Genomic DNA, 6,030 nt, shown 5'->3' on the forward strand with positions numbered 1-6,030 from the left:
TGAAAGCAAAATCTTGATGGCATCATCCTTTAAGGATTTGAATAGTTCTGCTGGAATTTCATTCAACATGAATTTTAGGAGGACAAAAATCAGCCTATAGCAGGTGAGTGAGTATACAGATACTTCACTGAATAATTTAATTTGACTGATTTAACAGTTTCATTTTAAATACTGACATCTATGATATACCAGAAATATCTTTGCAGTATTTAAGCTTGCAATAAAAGTTTTTATGTATCAACTTAAAGGAAATGAGCTAGCGCCTCGTTTTCAGCAATTGTTTCATGTGGTTCCATGGCAACACTCTTAAGACTTGCTGCCCTACCCCACCTGGGAGGTCACGCCCCTGGAAAATTATTGTAGTCAATTGCCCTGACCCCTTGCCTTACAGCCTTGAACCAATTGTTGCTGTCCCTGAACCAGTCCAGGCCTGACACCTTTCATGGCAGTTTCCCAACTCTGCAGCTGCTCTATCACGTGTACCTTCTGATCAGAGACTTCTGTTGCTCTAAAGCCATCAACAAAATTCTACTTGTTTGAGAGCTTCTAGAAATTTATGGAAATCTCTTTTCTCCCTTATTTCACTCTATTGATGAATGTTTTCCTTTTCATATACCTTGAATATTAATGTGCTTTGGGCAGGGGGGTCAAATGGTGCATGATATGCTCAGACCAAAATCTGACCGGAGAAGCCTAAAGGATTTGTAAAATCCTCTGGCTTTTCCCTGTGCCTGCCCTCTTAGTAGATGTGTCTTCAGAAAGGACATGACCACTTTCTTCTGAACCTCTCCTAACTATATTCTTAAAAGAGCTCTCTCTCTTTACCTAACTATCTCGCGCCAGAGTGCTTAGGGAATGATGGTCATTTCTCAGCTGCTGCCAATAACACTTAAGTACTTAAAATTTTTATTCATAGAACAGTTCCACTAACACCAAATTATGGCTCTCTCCAGTGTCTGACCATTTAGCAACTGTTATATTAGCCCAGAATTTGATAGTTGTATCACAGGAAAGTTAATTTAGTTAGCTTCGAGATCCTTAAGTAAGTTGAGGGGCAGAAAGATTAAGCTATCTTCTGGGCGAAGCTGCTTTGTCTGAATCCAGCATGGAGCTGGGCTCTTGTAGGGGGGTCCCAACCCTGCCCCTCTCCAGTAGTGTGACCTTGGACAAGGCATGGAACCCCCACAGCCTGATTGCTCTGTGTGAAGGGGTCCTTAAGCACTGACTGGTGGGGAGTCTTGAGTACAACCATGTGTGTATTGGATGTAATGCCTGACACATGTTGACAACCTCAAGAAAGGTTGGTATTCTTAAAAATTAGTCTTTCTAAAACCTAAATTTTTTGAAATCGTGTCATTTACTCTCATAATTTTAGGTTCATTCACGTGCTTCCCTTGTGGCTCAGCTGGTAAAGAATCTGCCAGCAATGCGGGAGACCTGGGTTTGATCCTGGGTTGGGAAGATCCCCTGGAGAAGGGAAAGGCTACCCACTCCAGTATTCAGGCCTGGAGAATTACATGGATTGTATAATCCATGGGGTCACGAGGAGTCAGACACGACTGAGCGAATTTGACTTCACTTCACTTCATGATTTTCACAGGTGCCAATGTCAGAGTTAAAAGAAGAAAACATTTGGAAGGGGCTCAATGAGAATGTTTATCTAGACCATGAGCGGGAGAAACATTGACCCAATTGAGGGGACACGGGTCTCAGCTCTATTACTACTTATAAGCACAAGTATTTGAAACATGAGGAGTTTGAACTAGGTGAGCACCCAGGTGACTTTAAACTCAAACGTGACTCAAGTGACCCATTAGAGATTTCATTCCTAACCACTGGAGGCATGGCCCCAAAGGTTATCAGGATCATAGTCTGGAGAGAACAAGCTATCTTCTGGGCATATCATCCCCGTCCACCCCAAACCGCGACTCATTATGCAGCCAGTGCCTGCGTGCTGGAGGTGAGGAAGGAGACGCCTCTCCCCTGCTGTGGTCCAATCTTGAGTTCTCACTTCATTTTCCGAACAAAACTATGAGAACTGCCATTATTATCCTGTCTTGAAAACAAGGCCACTTAAATGAGTTGAAATAAAGCAATTCAATCTCCGTATGCCTTTCTCTTTGCAATGTAGGGCCTAGCCTCTCTGTTAACTTTAAAAAAAAGCACCCAATACACACATGTGTGCATACACACACACATGTGCACACACACACACACGTATGCACACGCCCACATGCACTGTACAGGCATGGGCTTGAGTTTTGTGACCTGTGGGCTGACTTCTCACTGACTGTACACCCCCGTCAGCATCGGTCTAATAGTCCTCCGCAAATCGGGAATGTTGGCAGCTCCCTGCATCACAGGGGTGCTGTGGGGAGCAATTAAATATCTGGAGTCTGCTAAGATTATTAAGTGCTGGCAATTCCCCTCTCAGGTAATAGCTTCTGAGCCATAAAGGGACAGTTAAATAAGCACTTTCATTTTAATATCCTTTTCAGGAGATAAAAAGGATTCTCCAATTCTATACTGTCTGAATTTGGCACTGCTGTTTGGGGGGGGTGAAGAAACTTTTTAGTTACACAATTTCATGAAGGGATATGTGCCTTCTTCTAAACTTCTTTAGGTAAAATTTTTCTTGGGATAACTTTTAGAAGCTCAGGTGCCATGTAGGAGACTATTTTCCTGCTGGAAATGCGTTCTTGCCCAGGAAGTCCATGACCCAGGCAGCCAGACTCCAGTGAGTGTGCTTCTGAGCGGACAGGCTTATTTTCATCCTGTGAAAGGTGGGTTTTGTTTTTTTCACATTTATTTATCCCGTTTTGGCTGCGTCTGGTCTTAGTTGCGACCTGCGGGATCTTCTGTTGAGGTGCATGGGCCTCTCTGGCTGTGGCGGGACCCCACTGTGCGTGGACTCTAGTTTCCAGCACACGGACTCTAGTTGAGGCACGGGAGCTTGGTTGCCCTGTCGCATGTGGGATCTGGGTTCTCTGACCAGGGATGAAGCTCGCGTCCTGTGCATTGCAAGGCAGATTCCTAACCACTGGACCACCAGGGGAAGTCCTGAAAGGTGTTCTATTTTCAAGCTTAAACTGTGCAGTGGTTGAGTCCCATCGCTGTCAAACCTGAGGACTGTGTCTCATTGCTTAGCTGTCCCTTCCGTCTCTTCCACCTCAGCCTCTCGCTGCCTCTTTCCCTTCTGCTCTTAATCACATTCTCTTCACTCCCATCTTTAGGAAAAAAACACCAAAACTGGAAGTCCAAAGTTTCTTCAGCCCCTAGGTCTCCATATAGTTACCTTCCGCTGCCCTGTAGTGTGAACTCTTTTAACAAACAAAACGAACAAAACCTCTTTACTTCCCACTCGTTTTAGACACACAGTGGCCAGGTTTCTGCCTTCTGCCCTTTCCCTTCCACAAGCAAATCCTCCTGAACATGTGTTCGCTCTGGCGTTAGAGGGCCTCTTAGTGGCTGCATCCTGAAAACACTTGGCTTTAGCGTCCACCTTGATTTTCCCTGGTGGTTCAGAGGGTAAAGCGTCTGCCTACAATGTGGGAAACCTGGGTTCAATCCCTGAGTTGGGAAGATCTCCTGGAGAAAGAACTGGCAACCCACTCCGGTACTCTTGCTTGGAATATCCCATGGACAGAGGAGCCTGATGAGCTATAGTCCATGGGGTCGCAAAGAGTCAGACACGACTGAGCAACTTCACTTCACCTTGATTTTCCTGTGGCCTTTGACTTCTTTCTGAAATGTCCTAGAACTCCCTCCTGTGGCTTTCTTTCTCCCGTCTGGTCATGCCTGCTAAGGTTCCATCCAGGGCTTTGAATGTTGGGGTTCCCCAGAGTTCTCAGGGCGGAACTCTTAAGGTGCACTTGAAGGTGTGACCTCAAGCACTCCCAAACACCTGCTTCTACCTTTAAACCGCCCCCGCCCGCCCCATGCTGCACCCGGTCCCCTGACCGTCTCTGCCCCACCGCTACCTTCAGGACTCAGATGTCTGGAGCCTGCCTGGAACCTCCTCCTGGGCATCTGAGCTCACTCTGCCCAAAACCTGCTCCTATTATAACCTGCTCTTCCTCCAACGCTCGCATCTCAACAAATGGCTCCAGCTTCTAACTGTTAAAACCAGAAACCGATGCGTCATCCTTGACAGCCAAATACAACATAACCTGAGCATTCAGAGAAAGTTTCCAGGAGCAGGCGGAGTTTGACGCACGGCTGTCTCATCTGTTAGCTGTGTCATCAGGGTTGAGATTTTTTACCTGTCTGGGCCTCTAGTTGCTCGTCTGTAAAATTTCATTAATAATAGTACCTATTATCATCACAGTGTGATTATCATAATTAAATAAAAATGCAGTATAACTTTTGAAAAGCATTTTACTAAAGTGTGCTTCCCTCTTCTGTTTTAATGCCTATTCTGTCTATGTAGATCATAATTCTCCCCTGTCCTTAAAAGGCACTCAGCCTCTCCCAGGGCCTTCGATCTAATTTCCTCATCTTGTCCTTCAGGACCCCGCCTGTTCAGTCTGGGCCCCACCTCCAGCACTCAGCCTCAGGCAAAAGGATGTCCTTGTTCCTGGCTCTCTGCCTCTGGGGCTTTCCATGTGTTCTCCCTTCTGCCTGGAAGCACTCTTTCGCCCCATTCCCAGCCTCTTTTGCTTAGACAGCTCTTACTCATTCTGCAAGTTGCAGCCTGAAGTCACTCCCTAGGAAGTCTGATCCCAGTTCAGTTCGTGTCCGACTCTCTGTAACCCCATGGACTGCAGCACGCCAGGCCTCCCTGTCCATCACCAACTCCCGGAGTCTACCCAAACTCATGTCCATGGAGTCAGTGATGCCATCCAGCCATCTCATCAGCCTGATCCTAGACGGGTTTAAATGCCTGGCTCTGAAGCCACGCACCACCCCGAAATCTCTATGCAGCCTGTGTGCTGCACTTCAGGGCACCCCAGTGGATCCTTGTCCAGTACCTCCCTTAGCTACGTTTCAACAAAGGAGGCGACTGTGTCTCTCTTACTTCTCCACCTCATTGTTTGAAACATCCTTGGAATATAGGGCTTTGTATTGAAAGAAGAAATCACATAAAGTGTGAATCTATGGACACTTGGGGTTCTGGGAAGGGGAAGAGGCTAGAAAGCTCACTCTCTCATAAGAGAAAAAGACTGGAACAGTATAATTTTTAGTAAATAAAGCATTTTAATTTTAAAATGAATATTTTAATTTTATTCCTTTTTATTTAATTTAATTTTATTTTTAACTTTACAATATTGTATTGGTTTAGCCATATATCAACATGAATCCACCACAGGTATACACGTGTTCCCCATCCTGAACCCTCCTCCCTCCTCCCTCCCTGTACCATCCCTCTGGGTCGTCCCAGTGCACCAGCCCCAAGCATCCAGTATCGTGCATCGAACCTGGACTGGCGACTCATTTCATATATGATATTATACATGTTTCAATGCCATTCTCCCAAATCATCCTACCCTCTCCCTTTCCCACAGAGTCCAAAAGACTGTTCTATACATCAGTGTCTCTTTTGCTGTCTCGTATACAGGGTTTTTGTTACCATCTTTCTAAATTCCATATATATGCATTAGTATACTGTATTGGTATTTTTCTTTCTGGCTTACTTCACTCTGTATAATAGGCTTCAGTTTCATCCACCTCATTAGAACTGATTCAAATGTATTCTTTTTAATGGCTGAGTAATACTCCATTGTGTATATGTACCACAGCTTTCTTATCTATTCATCTGCTGATGGACATCTAGGTTGCTTCCATGTCCTGGCTATTATAAACAGTGCTGCGATGAACATTGGGGTACACGTGTCTCTTTCCCTTCTGGTTTCCTCAGTGTGTATGCCCAGCAGTGGGATTGCTGGGTCATATTTTAAATACTTAAAACTTTGAATCCTCAGTGATGGGGCTTCATCACAGATTTCAAAAGTCAGTTTTTAAAGTAGAAAGAAACCCTTCAGTTCTGTGTTTCTCAACTTTGTCAGTCCATAGTCCATCATGAGAAATCAA

The 6,030-nt window shown here is 45.1% G+C and overlaps 1 protein-coding gene across 2 annotated transcripts in view; it reads left to right on the forward strand.

Annotated features, from left to right (window-relative positions):
* Window positions 1-6,030, forward strand: part of ATP6V0D2 (ATPase H+ transporting V0 subunit d2) — a 53,455-nt gene that overhangs the window by 32,790 nt on the left and 14,635 nt on the right. The window lies entirely within an intron of this gene.

This window comes from Bubalus bubalis, chromosome 15 (genome assembly GCF_019923935.1).
Source record: "Bubalus bubalis isolate 160015118507 breed Murrah chromosome 15, NDDB_SH_1, whole genome shotgun sequence".
Taxonomy (NCBI): domain Eukaryota; kingdom Metazoa; phylum Chordata; class Mammalia; order Artiodactyla; family Bovidae; genus Bubalus; species Bubalus bubalis.